This window comes from Ranitomeya imitator, chromosome 2 (genome assembly GCF_032444005.1).
Source record: "Ranitomeya imitator isolate aRanImi1 chromosome 2, aRanImi1.pri, whole genome shotgun sequence".
NCBI lineage: Eukaryota > Metazoa > Chordata > Amphibia > Anura > Dendrobatidae > Ranitomeya > Ranitomeya imitator.
Genome location: NC_091283.1, coordinates 745,433,528 through 745,454,979, shown reverse-complemented (window position 1 = coordinate 745,454,979; position 21,452 = coordinate 745,433,528).

The window sequence follows — 21,452 nt, the reverse complement described above, 5'->3', positions numbered from 1 at the left end:
CTGGCGGTGCTGGAACCCAGATGCGTTGCCTTGCCTATTAAAGATTGTCTTCCTAGAGCCCCAACTAGCGGTGTTGGAGCAAAGGGTAAGCAGGGGGAGATGAGTGTAGGCCGAAGCCTGCACTGGAGGCAGCTTTGTGTCTGCGTTGCGTTTGCAGGACACTTTGCCGGCTACACACTGGAGGAACAGCTGGCGTTGCTGAACCCCACTAACACAATGGCGTGTGTTTTTCTCTGTGCAGCTAGCACTTGCGGGCAAAAACTAGCGATGTTAGAGCCCGTGTTGAAGCAGGAGGAGGAGGAGAGGAGCAGAGTGTAGGCCGAAGCCTAGTTGAACCAATTTTAAAGGAAACCTTTAACCCCCCCCTCAGGTGTTACAAAGTACAAGAGACACACCTTGTGCAGTATTAATGCTGCACAAGTGAAAGGTTGCTCTATTAATTTGTCTACTTGCACACGCTGAATGAAAGACATACACAATTTACCCCATTCTACAGTCAAACTGTAGTGGATGCGTGACTTGGTTTTTTGATGAGACGCAGCACAGGTGTCCAAAATAACGCCTTGGTGCTTGGCGCAGCTTCCTGAGCGTTGTTATTTGCTGTACAGGAGTCTGCGCTCTTGTGTTATCCCTTGGCAATGCCCTGTTAGCGCTGCCCATCTTATGACATCATTTCATGTTGGCCGGTGCGGTTAACGATGGCCATAAATCCCAGACCCACAGTGTCTTTTCATAAAGCCACACTGCGGTGCTGGGATTCGTGGCCTTGAGCAGTAAATATTTTGGCCGCTCACACACGTCCTTACACCTGCTTCAGACTGGGCGGCCTCTGCTGATCCCTTCTCGCATGCCGCGGCCATGAGGCTGCACAGTCTGAAGAAGGCGGAAGGAGATGAGTTAAGACAGGCGAAGATATGCACTGCTCGTGCCCATCAATCACACCCTCGCAGTCAAAATAATTAAGACAACGAGGAGCATTTTATTCATGCAGGGCGGACGAACAGGCGCAAGTAGCCAACCAATGATGTCAGAAGACGGGAAGCGCTACCAAGGGGGGTGCTGCGTATCATTAGAAAGGAAAGTCACACCTCAGGGACAGTGGAATGGTCTCAAAGAGACACATTTTGTACGTGTTGAGTTCCACGTGGGCAAGGAGAAAACATCAGCCACCTTCTACAAATGCAGCAGTACTGCTGTACAAGGTGGCTGTTATACATAGAAACACCTGGGGGTGGGGGCCATGCTCCCTTCAATTTCAGTTCATGTGCCTGCGTGGCGTTTGCAGGTCACGTTGCAAGCTGCACAGCAGGGGAACAGCTGGCATTGCTGAACCCCAATAACAGAGGAGCGACTGTTGACTGTGCACACAGCACTTCCAGGCACCAACTGGCGGTGTTAGAGCCCAGGGACAGCAGGAGGAGCAGATTGGAGGTATTGCCACACACACAGCTGGGGATCAGCTGACGATACTGAACCCCAATAACAGAGGAGCGACTGTTGACTGTGCACACAGCACTTCCAGGCACCAACTGGCGGTGTTAGAGCCCAGGGACAGCAGGAGGAGCAGATTGGAGGTATTGCCGCACACACAGCTGGGGATCAGCTGACGTTACTGAACCCCAATAACAGAGGAGCGACTGTTGACTGTGCACACAGCACTTCCAGGCACCAACTGGCGGTGTTAGAGCCCAGGGACAGCAGGAGGAGCAGATTGGAGGTATTGCCGCACACACAGCTGGGGATCAGCTGACGTTACTGAACCCCAATAACAGAGGAGCGACTGTTGACTGTGCACACAGCACTTCCAGGCACCAACTGGCGGTGTTAGAGCCCAGGGACAGCAGGAGGAGCAGAGGATCAGAGTGTAGGCCGAAGCCTGATTGGAGCAAGTTGAAAGGAAACCTTTAACCCCCCCCCAAGACGTTTGTAGCTGAAAGAGCCATCTTGTGCAGCACTAAGGATGCAAAAGGAAAAGGTTGCTCTTTTAATTATGCTCCTTGCAAACACCGAAGTAAACACTAAAAATGTGTCCCTTTATACCGTTAAACCGTTCCGGAGGTGCGAATTTCCTTCGTAATGGGACACAGCACAGCTGTCATTCCTATCCCCTTGATGCCGTGCGCTGCCTCCTCAGCGTTGTTTTAAGCTGTCACGGAGCCTGCGCTGTTCTGTTAGCCCTTGGCCATGCCCAATTAGCGCTGCCTGTCTTCTGACATAATTTGGTGTCAGGCTGTCAGTGCCTGTGCGTCCATGCTGCTCCAGATCCCACCTCGCAGTCTCATCTAACGTAATCCCACTGCGGGCCTTGGAACCATGGGCATGCACAGTGCATAACCTCGACTCTCACTCCCCTCCTTCCCTCTTCTTCAGACTGTGCGGTGTCACGGCCGTGGCATGCTAGGGATCAGCTGACGGCGCACGGTCTAAAGAAGGCGGAGGGAAATGAGCGAGAGCCCGAGGGGAAGATATGCACTGCGCATGCCCATGGATCCCAGGCCCGCAGTGTGACTCAATCAGAAGACACTGCGAGGCGGGATCTCGGGCAGCGCGGCCGCACAGGCGCAGCCAGCCTGACACCAAATTATGTCAGAAGACAGGCAGCGCAAATAGGGCATGCCCAAGGGATAACAGAACAGCGCAGGCTCCGTGACAGCTTAAAACAACGCTGAGGAGGCAGCGCATGGCACCAAGGGGGTAGGAATGACGGCTGTGCTGCGTCACATTACGAAGGAAAGTCCCAGCTCCGGGACGGTATAACGGTATCAGTGAACACATTTTATAAGTGTTAAGTTCTGCGTGTGCAAAGAGCTAAAAAAAAAGAGCTACCTTTTCCTTGTGCAGCATTACTGCTGCACAAGATGGCTCTTTCAGTAACAAACGACGGGGGGGGGGGGGACAGGTTCCCTTACATTTAGGTTGTTGTGCCAGCGTGGCGGTCGCAGGACACATTGCCGGCTACACAGCTGGGGATCAGCTGACGTTACTGAAACCCAATAACACTGGGTCGTATGTTTTTACTGTGCAGCCTGCACTTCTGAGCCGCAACTGGCGGTGTTGGAGCCCAGGAATAGCAGTTCAGGTGGTAGAAAGATGAACACAGCAGGAGACCGGGATGACACCCAATTACTTAATCAGGCAGAGGAGTGGCAAATTCCTGCGAGATCCAGGCCTGGTTCATTTTCAGGAAAGTAAGCCGGTCAACGTTATCGGAGGATAGTCGCATGCGACGGTCTGTTAGTACACCACCTGCGGCACTAAAGACACGTTCCGATAAGACACTAGCCGCAGGGCAAGCCAGCACCTCCAATGCATACTGGCTTAGCTCTGGCCATGTATCCAGCTTAGAGACCCAAAACTTGAACGGGGAAGAGCCGTCTGGGAGTACAGTAAGAGGGCAAGCCATGTAGTCTGTCACCATCTGACGGAACCATTGCCTCCTGCTGACTGGAGCCGCCGGTGATGGTGTAGACATTTGGGGCGGGCACACAAAAGTGTGCCAGAGTTGTGCCATACTGGGCTTGCCTTGGGCAGAGGCACTGCTTCTGCTCCCTCTTTGGGCAGAGCCTCCCCCACTGCCTCGACGCACTGAGCTGCTTTGTAAAGCACTAGCAGCACTCCTCTCAGTTGGACAGGAGAAGATGATGGAATTCACCAGTGTGTCGTGGTACTCCCGCAATTTACGCTCCCGGGTCAACGCAGGGATGAGGTTTTGGACGTTGTCCCGGTAGCGAGGATCGAGGAGGGTGAACACCCAATAATCAGGCATGTTGAGAATGTGGTCGATGCGGCGGTCGTTTCTCAGGCACTGCAGCATGAAATCCACCATGTGCTGCAGAGTGCCAACTGGCCCAGAAACGCTGTCCCCTGCTTGAGACATGATCTCTGCCCGCTCGTCATCACCCCACCCTCGCTGTACACACTGACCACTTGACAATTGTGTCGCTCCCTCCTCTGGACAGAGCTCTTCCTCCTCCATTGACTCCTCCTCATCCTCCTCACAAATTGGCCCCTGCGTACCCCTTTGTGAGGAACCACGTGGCGCTGACTCTCCAGAAGCTGATGGAAAAGGTGACTCCTCATCCTCCACCTCTTCCACCACATCATCCCTTAACCCTTGCAAAGTTTGCTGAAGCAGGCAGATAAGGGGGACAGTCATGCTGACTAGTGCATCATCTGCACTTGCCATCCGCGTGGAATAATCAAAAGGACGCAAAACCTGGCAGACGTCCTTCATAGTGGCCCACTCTGTGGTTGTGAAGTCTGATCGGCGCTGACTGCGACTTCTTTGCGCCTGATGCAGCTGGTACTCCATAACTGCTTGCTGCTGCTCACACAACCGCTCCAACATATGTAACGTGGAATTCCACCGGGTAGGTAGGTCACATATGATGCGGTGTTCCGGAAGGCGGAATCGGCGCTGCAGAGCAGCAATGCGGGATCTGGCCAAGCTGGAACGCCGCAAGTGAGCACACTCTAGGCGGACCTTGTGCAGCAGGGCATCAAGATCCGGATAGTCCCTCAGAAAACTCTGCACAACCAAATTGAGCACATGTGCCAGACATGGGATGTGAGTGAGGTTGCCAAGGGCCAAAGCTGCCACCAGATTTCGGCCATTGTCACACACTACCATGCCTGGCTGGAGATTCGCTGGCAGTAACCACACATCGCTCTCCTGCTTTATGGCATTCCAGAGCTCCTGCGCTGTGTGGCTTCGATGCCCCAATGAAACTAGTTTCAAGACGGCCTGCTGACGTTTGGCCACGGCTGTGCTCATGTCGGTCATAGGTAAACGTTCACGGGTCCATGTGGGGGTGGACTGTGACGGATCCTGCAGAGAGGAATCAGAGGAACTGGTGTAAGAGGAGGAGTCGATGCGTACAGACTGGATTCCTGCAATCCTTGGAGTGGGCAGGACACGTCCTGCGCCACTCGCACGATCTGTACCTGGCTCAACAACATTAACCCAATGGGCAGTGAGGGAAACATATCGCCCCTGTCCATGCTGACTGGTCCACGCATCGGTGGTGAGGTGGACCTTGCTACTGACGGCGTTCAGTAGCGCATGTTTTATGTTTGCCTCAACATGCCTGTGCAGGGCAGGGACAGCCTGCCTGCTGAAGTAAAAGCGGCTGGGCACCTTGTACTGTGGGACTGCCAATGCCATCAAGTCACGGAAGCTGTCAGTCTCCACCAGCCTGAACGAGAGCATTTCCAGGGACAACAGTTTGGCAATGCCTGCATTCAGAGCCTGTGCTCGGGGGTGGTTGGCCGAGAATGCCCGCCTTTTCTCCCATGCCTGTACTACCGATGGCTGTAGAGTAGACTGGGAGTGTGAGGATGACTGGGAAGGTGGTGCTGTGGGTGGAATTACACAAGGTCTCTGGGAGGAAGCCAAACCAGCTGTGCGTGAGCTGGAGGAAGAGGCAACACGAGCTGAAGAGGTGGTAGCTGCCGCTGTTGGTTGGCCTACATCTTCAGTGTGTTTCTGTAACTCCACCGCGTGCCTGGTCCGCACATGTTTCCACATATTTGTGGTATTGAGGTTGCTGACATTTTTCCCTCTTTTTACTTTATGATGACACAGCTTGCATTTGACAAAACAAATGTCATCTGCAACTGTGTCAAAAAAGGACCAGGCACTGCAAGTCTTGGGAGCGCCCTTTTTGGCTTTGGAAAGAGACAGGCTCCTAACGGGTGCCAAAGTGGAGGCTAAAGGCTCCGCAGTCTTCCCCCTCCCTCTCCCTCTTTGGCCCGTAAGAGGAAGCTCTTCCTCTGAGCTGCTCCCACCACCTTCCTGTTCCTCACGCCACGATGGGTCAAGGACCTCATCATCTCCACTACCCTCTGCCACCAACTGCTCCTCCTGGGTAGTCTCAGCAGCACAGTACGCACGAGAAAGCGGCACCTGAGTTTCATCATCAGATGCGTACTGCGCTGTGGTCACCGGAGGCACTGGCCCACCTGCCTCTTCAGAGTCAGAGAGAAAAAGGTGTTGGGCATCACTGCACACTGCCTCTTCTTCCATTTCTCCAATGCTGCTTGGCTGGCCCCCTGTTTCCAAGCCAAGAGATTCAGAGAACAGAAGTAGAGACGGCTCCTGTCCTGGGCTCTCTGACTGCCTGGCCAATTTGGCAGGTGGTGAAGAGACAGATGGCTGCTCTCCAGTGCTCTGTGCCTGAGAGGATGTGGCACTAACTGAAGTCAATGCCGAGGCGTTAGCTGCCATCCACCCGACAACGGCTTCAATTTGGTCTTCACGCAGCAGCGGTGCACGGCGCTCTCCGACAAAGCTGCGCATGAAGGACTGTTCCCTGCTGAAACTGAGTGACGACGAGTCACCGGCGCCCGCAGCGGGCACAGAATCACCACGTCCTCTCCCTGCTCCTCTCCCTGCTCCGCGCCCACGCCCACGTGCCTTACTCTCTGCCCTCTTCATCTTGGTTGACAGATAAAGATAAGCAGAAAAGTACTAAGGCCTTAGTGTGCTTATTCCTGTAATGCTCCTCCTAACAGGTGTAAGAAACACTAATGTTGTAAATTGTGGACTAAACTTTATTATTTTTCAAATGTGGCCTACACAAGTGTTAAGTTGTGTTTGGTGAACTTAACTTTTTTTTTGGTGCAGATCGGGCTACAGAGCTAGTTTAAATCACACGGAGACCGTGCAGACAGCCGTAAACGGCGCTGCAAGGCCAAAAAACCCTCCTCTAGGTTATCCTATATAGTGTTTTTCCACTATTTAGCTGGATACAAGTGGAAAGACACTAATAGGAATTTTTTTTTTCAAATTTTAAACTGGCTGCACTATTTGAAAAAAAGGAAATTGTTTTTCAAGGTATGAGGCAGTAACGCACCCTGAGCTGAATCCAACCGGCTATGGCTGCACACAGACTACAGGGCGAGCTGCGCTCACACAGAGACCGTGCAGACAGCCGTAAACGGCGCTGCAAGGCCCCAAAAAAACCCTCTAGGTTATCCTATGTAGTGTTTTTCCACAATTGAGCTGGAGACTGGTGGAAAGACACTAATAGGAATTTTTTTTTCTTCAAATTTTAAACAGGCTGCACTATTTCAAAAAAAGGAAAATTTTTCTCAAGGTATGAGCCAGTAACGAACCCTGAGCTGAATCCAACCGGCTATGGCTGCACACAGACTACAGGGCGAGCTGGGCTCACACGGAGACCGTGCAGACAGCCATAAACGGCGCTGCAAGGCCAAAAAACCCTCCTCTAGGTTATCCTATATAGTGTTTTTCCACTATTTAGCTGGATACGAGTGGAAAGACACTTATAGGATTTTTTTTTTTCAAAATTTAAACAGGCTGCACTATTTGAAAAAAAAGGAAAATTTTTCGCAAGGTATGAGCCAGTAACGAACCCTGAGCTGAATCCAACCGGCTATGGCTGCACACAGACTACAGGGCGAGCTGGGCTCACACGGAGACCGTGCAGACAGCCGTAAACGGCGCTGCAAGGCCAAAAAACCCTCCTCTAGGTTATCCTATATAGTGTTTTTCCACTATTTAGCTGGATACGAGTGGAAAGACACTAATAGGAATTTTTTTTTTCAAATTTTAAACAGGCTGCACTATTTGAAAAAAAGGAAAATTTTTCTCAAGGTATGAGCCAGTAACGAACCCTGAGCTGAATCCAACCGGCTATGGCTGCACACAGACTGCAGGGCGAGCTGGGCTCACACGGAGACCGTGCAGACAGCCGTAAACGGCGCTGCAAGGCCCTAAAAACCACCTCTAGGTTATCCTATGTAGTGTTTTTCCACAATAGAGCTGGAGACTGGTGGAAAAACACTAATAGGAAATTTGAGAAAAAATGTGCAGCAGGCTGCACTAAGAGCAAAAAAGAACAACTGTGTGAGGCAGTGTGAACCCCCCCTGAGCTGAATACAACCGGGTATATGGCTGCACACAGACTACAGAGTGAGCTGCACACACACACACACAGAGAGACCTTGCAGAACGCTGTTAAAACAGCGCTGCAAGGCAAGAGCAAGGTGAACAGTGAAGAACACACAGCGTTTTGCTAAATTAGCCTTTGGAAAGGAAAATAAAGCAATTAGCAAGCTCAACTGGCCCTCAGTTAGAACACAGCGTCCTGTCCCTAACTGAAATCACAGCAGAGTGAGCGCAAAATGGCGGCAGCGCTTTTTTATAGTGCAGAGTGACATCATTTCAGCAGCCAATCCCAGCCTTGCCAGTACTTACATGCCCACCATGCTAAACAGGATGTGCCCACACTTTCATTCATTCCTCATTGGCTGCTGCGTTCAATTTGAATTCTGGGAACTTCCGATTCCGGTATCCGATACGCGGGAAGTATCGGAATTCGGTATCGGAATTCCGATACCGCAAATATCGGCCGATACCCGATACTTGCGGTATCGGAATGCTCAACACTATTTATCACCCACTCCTGGTTTTGGCTTACAAATACTGATGTAAAATCCTGATTAAGTACTCAATGTGGCCTGAGAGTAAGGCTGCCGTCACACTATCAGTATTTGGTCAGTATTTTACATCAGTATTTGTAAGCCAAAACCAGGAGTGGGTGATAAATGCAGAAGTGGTGCATATGTTTCTATTATACTTCTCCTCTGATTGTTCCACTCCTGGTTTTGGCTTATAAATACTGATGTACTGACCAAATACTGCTAGTGTGACGGCAGCCTAACAGTGAGTCCATTTTGCATCAGTATTTTTCATCCATCCAGTGTAAAAAAAATAATGTCATCAGTGACATTTCTGTTCTGCTTTTTTTACTGAAATTTTTGTACAACCTTATTACTTCTTTGAAAATGAAGTCATTGTACTTTTTCAGATAGCCAAAACATGTTTTTGCTTTACCACATTTACAGCCACAACAGCTATGGCCTTTTTCTTTAGGTCAAGATTTCTTTTTTGCTGGTCAGCATGTATTTTTTAGGCACTAATTTGCCATGCACGTAAGTTAGTGCATAAGTAAAACTTTTATTACAGGATAAATGCTCATGAGTGCTAAAACTGGCCCATATTATAAGATGTAACCCAACATAAGTGCAACGTAGGTAAATCAATGTATTTGCAAATTACCTAAACCTTTTTAATGTAGATTAAATTCTATTTTTGACAGCTGAAATACAGGCACATTTCAGTGTCCATAATACTTATATGAATACCAACAGAGTTTTATGGAGATCTACTTTTAATAAAAGTAAAAAAGTGTCAGGGAAGTCTGACACTTCTTCTCCAGGAGGCACATCCGCTTGCCTTTAAAAACCACTAGGAAAAGAATAATGGACAGAGGTCACTGAGTTGTCACTCACATCACTGATGGCACATATGGCTAATAGATCAATGAAATGTATCCTCTTACAGGAAGGAAAAGGAAGTCCACACTGAATGAACGCTTTGCATTAATCCTAAACAACACTTTCATTCTGAAAGAGCAATCAAGGAAAGTGCAGGAGTGTGAAAGGTCAAGCTTGTAGCTCTGATAACTTTGCATATGATTCAGTCAGTCGCCCTCCCTCCTCTTTAACCTTATTGATTTATAAGCGTCTGGAGACTCATAGCAATGCCAATTGGGTAAGTTCATCCTCAGAAAGTACAGTGACCTTTGTACCCTTAAAGCATTGGAGTTACGTCCATTGCGTATCAATTGCAAAGAAAATAGAGTTTTTTACTTGGCTGGAAACTGGAAATAAAAGAATGTAAATGGATCTTTGATTTTAGTCTTATTACTGGGCACCGGATTATTGTTTAGTGTCATCTAGTGTGCACAATAATGGATAATGATAAAAGAATATTAGCTCTGTTTTTATGATGATGTGTTCAGAGTAGTGTATTGTAGAGCTGGTTGTGCGGTGGTTCAGTAGGTTGAGGATCACTGCAGTCTGATGTGTTGGGGTAGAGAGTTCCAGAGTATGGGGGAAGTACGGGAGAAGTCTTGGATGCGGTTATGGGAAGAAGAGATGAGAGGGGAGTAGAGAAGGAGGTCTTGAGAGGATCGGAGGTTGCTTGCAGGTAAGTACCGGGAAACCATGTCACAGATGTATGGAGGAGACAGGTTGTGGGTGGCTTTGTATGTCATTGTAAGGGTTTTGAACTGGAGTCTCTGGGCGATAGGAAGCCAGTGAAGGGCTTGGCATAGGGCAGAGGCTGGGGAATAGAGGGGAGACAGGTAGAATAACGGGCAGCAGAGTGCAGGATGGATTGGAGTGGTGCCAGAGTGCTAGAGGGGAGGCCAGAGAGTAGGAGGTTGCAGTAGTCAAGGCGGGAGATGATAAGGTCATGCACTAGTGTTTTTGTGGTGTCGCGGTCAAGGAATGCGTGGACTCAGGAAATATTTTTGAGTTTGAGATGGCAGGAGGATGCAGGGGCTTGGATATGTGGCTTGAAAGAGAGGGCAGAGTCGAGGATCACCCCGAGGCACCGGGCGTGTGGGACTGGGGAAAGTGAGCAGCCGTTAACATTGATGGGTAGGTCTGGTGGAGGGGTAAAGTGAGATGGGGGAAAGATGATGAATTCTGTTTTGTCCATGTTGTTTTAGAAAGCGAGCAGAAAAGAAGGCCGAGATAGCAGACAGACAGTGTGGGATTTTGGTAAGTAAGGAGGTGACATCAGGTCCGGAGAGGTAGATCTGCGTGTCATTGGTGTAGAGATGGTACTGCACACCGTGGGATTCTATGAGCTGTCCCAGGCCGAAGGTGTAGATGGAGAAGAGTAGGGGTCCTAGAACAGAGCCTTGAGGATCACCGACTGACAAGGGGCGAGGTGAGGAGGTGGTGTAGGGGAGGGAGACACTGAATATTCGATCTGTTAGATATGACGAGATCCAGGATAGGGCCAAGTCTGTGATGCCAAGAGATGAGAGGATCTGTACCAGAAGGGAGTGGTTCACAGTGTCAAAGGCAGAAGACCGGTCTAGGAGAAGGAGAACAGAGTAGTGTTGCTTGCTCTTGGCAGTTAGGAGGTCATTGGTGAATTTAGTAAGGGCAGTTTCAGTTGAGTGATGGGGTCAGAAGCCAGATTGTAACCGGTCAAACAGGGAGCAGGAGGAGAGGTGGGTGGACAGTTCAAGATGGACCTGTTGTTCCAGAAATTTGGAGGTGTAAGGGAGAAGATGCCTACATGGAATCTTTCACAAAGTTTTTGCAACCTATTCTGAGAGCAGCATGATGTAGTGACATAGACTCTGATTCCAGCAATGTGTCACTTACTAAGTTGCATAGTGCAGTTTTGATAACACCACTGGTTTATCAGCAAGAGAGTATCACTAGGGGACTAGTAGACCAGCTGACAGGTAGTTCTCCATATTCATGAACTCTGTATAACCCCACACCCACCACTGATTGGTGGCTGTTTGTGTACATTGTACATGGGAAGAAAGCTGTCAATCAGTGGTGTAAGTAGGGTTACACAGAGATCTACAGTCAAGTAACTTAATGGATCTGCAGCAGATAAAACACTGACTGTACTGAAAAAGGAAAACACAGCCCAGTAAGTGACACATCGCTGAAATCAGAGTCCCTGCCCCCACATTATGCTGCTCTCAAATAAGGTAGCAAATATTTGCTGTCAGATTCCATTCAAATAATTTCTGAATAGATTTTGCAATGTTTCTGCATGCATTACCTTACTAGAAGAGGCCAATGCTGTTAGGGCTCCCGTAATGAGATGGATTCACTAAGATGCAGGTCCAGGTGAACATTTGTACTTTTTATTGAGTTGTGATGACTTTCTGCTTTTCCAGTGAAATCATGCACACATTAAATAAATATACCCTGCTGTACGTTGTTTATTTTCTCCTCTAAAAACACCTCCATAACATGATATAACATGGCTGATGCTATAATTTTTGTAATGTTTGTACAAAATTTAAACAAATAGACTTTTACTTTAAAGGGAATCTGTCACCCCAAAAATCGTATATATGACCTAAGGCCACCGGCATCAGGGGCTTATCTACAGCATTCTGTAATGCTGTAGATAAGCCCCCGATGTAACCTGAAAGGTAAAAAAATCAGGTTAGATTATACTCTCCCAGGGGCGGTCCTGGTGCGGTCCGGTCCGATGGGCGTTGCGGTCCGGGTCCGACGCCTCCCATCTTCATACAATGACGTCCTCTTCTTGTCTTCCTGCCGCGGCTCTGGCGCAGGTGTACTTTGCCCTGTTGAGGGCAGAGCAAAGTACTGCAGTGCACAGACGCCGGGAAAGGTCAGAGAGGCCTCCACAGCAGCCACCACAGCCTCCCAGACACTGTTCCGAGAGGTGTACTGTTTTCCCTCCCTGTAGATCTCACATTTTATGAGGGACCACAGGTTCTCTATGGGGTTCAGATCAGGTGAACAAGGGGGCTATGTCATTATTTTTTCTTCTTTTAGACCTTTACTGGCCAGCCATGCTATGGAGTAGTTGGAGGCATGTGATGGATCATTATCCTGCATGAAAATCATGTTTTTCTTGAACGATACCGACTTCTTCCTGTACCACTGCTTGAAGAAGTTGTCTTCCAGAAACTAGCAGTAGGTCTGGGAGGTGAGCCTCACTCCATCCTCAACCTGAAAAGGTCCCACAAGCTCATCTTTGATGATACCAGCCTATACCAGTACCCCACCTCCACCTTGCTGGTGTCTGAGTCGGAGTGAAGCTCTCTGCCCTTTACTGATCCAGCCTCTGGCCCATCCATCTGGCCCATCAAGAGTCACTCTCATTTCATCAGTCCATAAAGCCTTTGAAAAGTCAGTCATAAGATATTTCTTGGCCCAGTCTTGACATTTTATCTTATGTTTCTTGTTCAAAGGTGGTCGTTTTTCAGCCTTCCTTACCTTGGCCAGTTACTCCAGTAATGTTGCAGCTCTGAAATATGGCAAAACTGGTGGCAAATGGCATCTTTGCAACTTCACACTTGATTTTCCTCAATTCATGGGCAGTTATTTTGTGCCTTTTTTGCCCAACACGCTTCTTGCAACCCTGTTATAATAATAATAATTTTTATTTATGTAGCACCAACATATTACGCAGCACTTTACAATTAAGCGGGGACATATACAGACAATAAATTCAGTACAAGTTTAGACAATTTAAAAAGTGACATTAGGGGTTAGGTCCCTGCTCGCAAGCTTACAATCTACAAGATTGTAAGCTATTGTTGGCTATTTGCAACAATAGCCTGTTGGCTATTTGCCATTAAACGCTTGATTGTTCGGTGATCATGCTTCAAAAGTTTGGCAATTTCAAGACTGCTGCATCCCTCTGCAAGACAGCTCACAATTTTGGACTTTTCAGATCCCGTCAAATCTCTCTTCTGACCCACTTTGCCAAAGGAAAGGAAGTTGCCTAATAATTACGCACACCTTATATAGGTTTTTGATGTCATTAGACAACACCCCTCCTCATTACAGAGATGCACTTCACCTGATTTACTTAATTGGTAGTTGGCTCTCAAGCCTGAACAGCTTGGAGTAGGACAACATGTATAAAAAGTATCATGTGATCAAAATACAACTTGCCTAATAATTCTGCACACAGTGTACACCCTAAGTCCTCATTCCCACTTGCAAAGCAATCGAACGAGGGCAATCAGATAAAAATTTGAATTGCACTCGCCCCAATTTTCTCTATGGAGCAGAACGCTAGCGGCAGCAGGTGAAGACTGATGGGTGCAGTAGTCCTATCAGCTGAAACCAATGACCGGAGGCAAACTTTATACTTCTGATCATAGCTGCAGTCTCGCGCTGTCATTTGATATTTATATAATTTATACAAATTGATTTTCTGGAGTTTATTTTTGATATTCTATCTCTCAATGTTAAAATTCACCTACCCTTAAAATTATAGACTGTTCATGTCTTTGTCAGTGGGCAAACTTGCAAAATCAGCAAGGGATCAAATACTTATTTCCCCCACTGTACATGTTTGAGTGGCTTAGTTCTCTTCATCTTTAGCCATTCGGCACTTCCATCTCTTCGGCTGCTTTGCGCTATGGTACTGGTGGAGAAACACTTCATGGTTATTTGTACTCAAGCCTAGTTCCCTAGCAACCCTCATTAATATTTTATCCTTTTTAAGGAACCACAGTAATTAATAGTATTCTGCTCCTTGAAGTCTTGGGGCACATTCTTCACATCAATGGTGTGTTCTAGCCACACCTTACTGACCCAAAGCAATGCAATCAGTCGAGAGCCGTCATCATCTTGAGCACATTTTATATCAGTGAGTACTTATTTTATAAGCCAGATTCAGAAGTAGAACCTAGATACATAAACCCGCTATTTATATTCCTTCTCTGGGTTGGATCCCTTCTTGGTTTTGGCTAACAAATATTGATGCAAAATACTAACAAAAATATGCAAGTGTTGAAGTAGCCTGAAGCATGTTTCTATTTAATGTGTATGTTTTCTCTTAATAACCAAAAGGCAAAAGACTCTTTGCAAATAAAAATACGAACGCTCTAATGATTCAGTCGTCATATTGAGAATTGAGGATTATATTGGTTGCACATAGCTTTTCCCATGACTATTCTTGACCTTTCAATTCATACTGTACTTTATGATTACTACATGTTTGCTTCCACAAAACAAATTAAGCAACGCCTTGCAGTACAGAAGTCTGGATGAGGCATTTTAGAACATTTTCACCATCACAGAAAGTACAACTTCAAAGCTTTAACCTGAACACCTCCAGCTATTATATTGTTGTAACAAATCATTTTATTCCAGTGGAATTTGCTTTAGATATTGTCTGCTTTAAAAGCCACTATGCCAGGCAAAACTTTCTCTTTAATTTGAGTTATTTATCCACAATTTTTCAGACATAAATCCCCAGCTATCCCTGTCTGCTGCTTATGGAGCATAAGCCTCATTGCAAGCAGAGAGCTTACCAAACAAAGGAAATCAAAACACATTTATCTAAAAATCCATACTGTAAACACAGACTTTTCAATTTGTCTGAGTGGATTTCTCTCTCCATCTCGATACCAGCAATGGCATTAGTGTGCAGTTATTTGCAAGGTTTGTGCTTTCTGGCCCTGCTAGGTACATCTTTCTGATGCCCTTTATCAAATGTCACATCTCTGAATATCATTATTTTACAAAGGGTTCCAAAACAAGATTATCTCATATATTTTATACATTTTTTTTACATATCACTATATCTTCTGTGAATAGGAGAACAACAGGAATAAAGTATACAGTTTTGTGCTGAGTCTAGATTTAAAAGGCTTGTCCACTTGACTTGGCATTGCTCAAATAATTTTCTTTGGATAGCTTGTTATGCTTTTTGCTCCATGGCATTCACTCTAAACAAAAACTTTTCTTCAAAAGGGTCTTTCAATGCTAAAAGGTAACACATGATACACTATTGGTATTATCTCAGGGATGAGTTTTAACAACTGTGGGACCTCACAGCAAGTTTCCAATATGTATACCACCCCTAGTGGAGAAATTAACAATTATGGACACTTTTGTGGGCAATTTTTTCAATTTAAAGGATTAACGTGTTTTCAGGATAGCATAGCTCTTCAGTTTCCTCAAGTTCTTATCGCTGAAGGAAGGAGGGAAGGGGTGGTGGCACTCCTCTTTGAGTAAAGGTACCATCACATTTAGCGACGCTGCAGCGATCTAGACAACGATCCCGATCGCTGCAGCGTCGCTGTGTGGTCGCTGGAGAGCTGTCACACAGACAGCTCTCCAGTGACCAACTATGCGAAGTCCCCGGGTAACCAGGGTAAACATCGGGTTACTAAGCGCAGGGCCACGCTTAGTAACCCGATGTTTACCCTGGTTACCAGCGTAAACGTAAAAACAAACAAACACTACATACTTACATTCCGGTGTCTGTCCCCCGGCGCTGTGCTTCTCTGCACTGACTGTGAGCGCCGGCCGGAAAGCACAGCGGTGATGTCACCGCTGAGCTCTGCTTTCCGGCTGGCGCTTACACAGTGCAGAGAAGCACAGCGCCGGGGGACAGACACTGGAATGTAAGTATGTAGTGTTTTTTTTTTTTTTACGTTTACGCTGGTAACCAGGGTAAACTAAGCCCTGCGCTTAGTAACCCGATGTTTACCCTGGTTACCAGTGAAGACATCGCTGAATCAGCGTCACACACGCCAATTCAGCGATGTCTGCGGGAGTCCAGCGACGAAATAAAGTTCAGGACTTTCTGCTCCGACCAACGATGTCACAGCAGGATCCTGATCGCTGCTGCCTGTCAAACTCAATGATATCGCTAGCCAGGACGCTGCAACGTCACGGATCGCTAGCGATATCGTTCAGTGTGACGGTACCTTTAGCGTTCTAGTTAAGCAACATCTCATTCCGCAGACCAACTTGAATATGCAACTGTGGCACATTCAGATCTGACAGAGTGCTTGTTCTAAAGTCTACACTATTATCTCTACATCAACATTTAGAGATCACAGCACTTTTAAACAAGCCTATGGCTTAAGGCCCCTTCACATTAAGCGACGCTGCAGCGATACCGACAACGATCCGGATCGCTGCAGCGTCGCTGTTTGGTCGCTGGAGAGCTGTCACACAGACAGCTCTCCAGCGACCAACGATGCCGGTAACCAGGGTAAACATCGGGTTACTAAGCGCAGGGCCGCGCTTAGTAACCCGATGTTTACCCTGGTTACCAGCGTAAAAGTAAAAAAAACAAACACTACATACTTACCTACCGCTGTCTGTCCCCGGCGCTCAGCTTCTCTGCACTCCTCCTGTACTGGCTGTGAGCACAGCGGCCGGAAAGCAGAGCGGTGACGTCACCGCTCTGCTTTCCGGCTGACCGACGCTCACAGCCAGTACAGGAGGAGTGCAGAGCACAGCGCCGGGGACAGACAGCGGTAGGTAAGTATGTAGTGTTTTTTTTTTTTTTACTTTTACGCTGGTGACCAGGGTAAACATTGGGTTACTAAGCGCGGCCCTGCGCTTAGTAACCCGATGTTTACCCTGGTTACCAGTGAAGACATCGCTGGATCGGTGTCACACACGCCGATCCAGCGATGTCCACGGGAGATCCAGCGACGAAATAAAGTTCTGGACTTTGTTCAGCGACCAACGATCTCCCAGCAGGGGCCTGATCGTTGGTCGCTGTCACACAGAACGATTTCCTTAACGATATCGTTGCTACGTCACAAAAAGCAACGATATCGTTAACGATATCGTTATGTGTGAAGGTACCTTTAGCAAAGTGAACAGTGATTAGGAAAACTGCTCTGGCTAAGCAGTCAATGGGTAGGAAGCATGGGCTTATGGTCTTGCTATTTCACAGTTGATAACAGCAGCTCCAGATAGGGAGATGGCATGGATTAGGAGGTGAGCCAAGGGGGACCTGATGAGCAGCATTGTCTAACTAGTCCACAGAGATTAATAGGCTGGAAAGAGGTGGCTGGGATCTCATGAGTTATCTACTCAGTTTGTAATGTAGCTACGGCACATGTTCAGCCAGGATCTTGTGGTCGGTTTCTTTGGCAACAAACTGTAAATAATGTTATACAAAAGTTCTCATAGTAGGAGAACAATAGTAGGTAGAAAAAAATCAAGGCAACTTCCATTTGTTCATGATGTCTAATTAACTATAGCAATTTCATAATAAGAACAAGAATGTGGACACTAAATAATCTCCTAATGAATAGCACAGAAAGATACTTCTTTCCACCAGTGAAGTCAATTTTTAAACCTGTTTTTTTCTGTTTTGGTAATTTCCCTCTGGTGGATCTTTCTTCCAGCCACAGCACAGCAGCAGCTGGCTATCTAAACCTAAAGACTTTTTATACTGTGCTAGCAGAGAGCTCACCGAGGTCACCGCTATTCAGCCCGGCTGAGAACGCAGCCTCAATGACCTGAGGTAACCTCGATGACATCACCGCTAGTCACAGAGGCTGCGCTCACAGCAGCTCAGTCACCAGTGGTTAACAGCCTGGACGGTGCTAGTCACAGAGGCTGCGCTCACAGCAGCTCAGTCACCAGTGGTTAACAACCTGGATGGTCGCAACTTGGCACCGTCCAGGCTGAAAACTATTCATTCCCCAGACATTGATTACGGTGTGGGACAGAACAATGGATAGGTGAGGGATAGTGTTGTTTTTTATTTTTGTTTTATTACAGGAGAAGAGGGATTCAGTGGAATTAGGCGTTAGGTGAGTATAACTCTGTTTGTTACTTTAAAATATAAAAAGTAAAAGTGTGTTTCGTTTTATTTCAAATAAAAGACTTTATTCTTGCTGTGTCTTTATTTACCATACAACTATAGGATTAGTAAAGGATAGGCGTCTCCATTAGTAATCCGTGGGCTTGATATCACCGGACAATACAAAGGTGACATCAAACCCACAAATATGAACCCCATCTGCCACTGCTATACTGCAAGTGGGAAGAGCATCAGAATTGTCTAATCTAATAGTTGCACTTTTTCTGGGCAGCTGTGGGCTGCTATTTTTAGACTGGGGGGCAATATCCATGGCCCCTTACCAGCCTGAGAATATCAGCCCCCAGCTGTCTGTTTTAGTAAGGCTGGCTGTCAAAAATGGGAGGGACTCCACAAGGTTTTTTTTAAAGTATGTGAGTTTTGCCTGGCTGGTTATCAAAAATAAGGCACACACACTGTTTTTTTAATTATTTATTTGCAGCGCAGGAGCCAGCTGGTGAATATTCCCATCATTCGCTCCTGCTCTCACTGTTATTAGTGGCAGCAGGCGTTGGCTGATGATAGCGGTAGTCATATGAGCAGACACCAGTGACCGGAGGTAAACTTCATACCTCTGATCATAGCTGCAGGCTTACGCTATCATTTGACAGCTCTGGAACCGGGGCTATCTGCCAGGTGGGGATAATTTCACTGCCAATCATAAGCAGTGTTTGCCATGCTGTCATGTGCATGACCAACAACCGGTGTTCAGGTGGCAGAACCCAAACAGTAATCTGTGTGCGAATTCCATGCCTGAACAGGAGGTGTTCGGTACGGATGCCAAACTTTACTGTTCGGGTTTGTTCATCTCTATATATGAGTCCAGTAAACAGTCCTACACAGTGATTGACAGTCTTGCTTTTATGTCTGTGTATGTAAAGACAGCTACGTATTGTCATACAGAAGGCAAGATAATGACTGCTTTGTTGGTCTATAAAAGGACTAGATACGGCAGGATAGATGAGGCAGAATTAGTCCACTTTACTTGAATAATTCCTTAACAAATCTGATCAGTAGAGATGAGCGAACTTGTTCGGAAAACATTTGCCAATCTCAAATTCATCACGAACGTAGCACATTTGGATTCGTTTTCAGTTTCAGGAGCATATTTACTTAAAGTTGACAAAATTTGATCACAATTCGATAAATCATTGAGTTTCCATCAATGCTTTTGTTATTACTAGGATAGTGGTCCTGTATGGTGAGTGGGGTGGATGGGGGTACATGTTTGATGAGGGGAAGGGGTGTATCTACAGTAGGTCAAAGGAGCGTAATTTTGTTTTTAATTTTTTTCTTTACTAACAATGTGTGTACATTCCAGCAGCCAATCAGGGTGCAGAAACCATCCACAACATCATTACAACTTTCTCACGGTGCTAGCGGGGATCTCACTGAGGTCACCGCAGTTGAGCCCAACTGGGAATGCAGCCTCAGTGATGAGAGGTAACCTCGATGACAGTACCACTAGTCACTGTGGCTGCACTAGCCAGAATTGGCGCATCCAATAGATGTGCCTTTTCTGGGCAGCTGTGGGCTGCAAATTTTAGGCTGGGGGGCAATATCCATGGCCCCTTACCAGCATGAGAATACAAGCCCCCAGCTGTCTGCTTTAGCAAGGCTGGTTGTCAAAAATGTGGGTGATTCCACGCAGTATTTTAAAATTATTTATTTAAATAATTCAAAAATATGGCATGGGCACGCCTCTAGTCTTGATAACCAGCTTTGCTGAAGTTGACAGATTAGGGTTGCAGCTCATTGGCTGATGGGAGCAGGCATTGGCTGATGGGAGCAGTAGTCCCATCAGCTTAAACCAGTGACCGTATGTAAACTTTTTACCTCTGATCACAGCTGTGGGCTCACTCATTTGACAGCATGGGAACCATGGCTATCTGATCGAGGAGGATGGTTTCACCACTGATTAGAAGCAGTCTTTTCCACGCTGTCATGCACATGTCAGCACGACAAACACCCAGTGTTCAGGGAGCCGAACCCCAACAGTATCAAGGCCTTCCTGGTGAAGTCTGTGTTCGATGTCCGTGCCCGAACAGTAAGTGTTCAGTACGGACACCGAACTTTACTGTGCTGGTTCGCCCATCTCTACTCGCCCCCAGACGTTAACCACCGGGGGTGGGGGTGATCTTGACGAAAGTCAGTTATTAGAGGGGCAATGCGGACTGTAGATTGGTGGCAGGGCGAGGAGAAGGGTGACTCTCAGGATGAGGATTATTAGAACAGAGAGGAGGACAATGAGGTTGTGGTTCCCACTTGTTGTGAACTTACAGGTACGTAGCTGAGTAGCTCAGCAAAGGAGGTGGAGGAGGAAGAAGATGAGGAAGTTACAATGCAGTTTCCCACACAGACACAAAGTGATGCAACCACGACAAGGACTGCACAAAGGACGACCCAACTCACATTATCTGTCAAATTTAAAAAAACTCAGTAGAGGCAAAAATTGCAATAATTTGATAACTGCATGCATGAACTAGCACATGCGCAATCAACATGCCTTAGTGTGGTAATCTCACTGCGCTAAAATTCTGAATAGAGGGACTCGCCAACCACCAGCCTTCCCATCAACCACATATGCTGGTTCTTCCTCTTCCACCACCATGCCAAGTCTTCTCACACAGGTCTCCGGCCGCAGAAGCTCTACTTGTTTACCTTCTACAGTCAGGGTGAGTGGCAGCCCATCAGCTGTTATGGAAGTGGACATGACTGCTGCTTTTGTGTCATCTAGCACAACACATCGCTAGGGTTGAGCAAAACGGATCGGACAAATTGAAAAATCGCCGACTTTCGGCAAAGTCGGGTTTTGTGAAATCGGACCTGATCCTAGTGTGGGATTGGCCATGAGGTCGGCGATCAGCACGCCAAAGTCGCGTTTCATATGATGTTTTCAGTGCAATTTTTCATCCAATGAAGGAGCACGCAGAGTGTGGACAGCGTGATGACATAGATCTCGGCCCCCACCATCTTAGGGATGGGCATGACCGTGATTGGCTTGATTTCTGCGGCATCACAGGGGCTATAAAGGGGTGTGCACGCCGACCGCCATCTTACTTCTGCCGATCTTAGCATAGGAGAGGTTGCTGCAGCTGCATCAGAAGAAGGGATATAGTTAGGGAGGGAAGATTAAGCCCCGAAACTGCTTGTGATGTAGCAATTTCCACTGTCCAACACTACCTTTTCTTTGCAGGGACAGTGGAGTTCATATTTTTGTGCATCAGCTCTGTAGGTTATTAGGTTGCCTTATAAGGCTCCCTGATAGCTG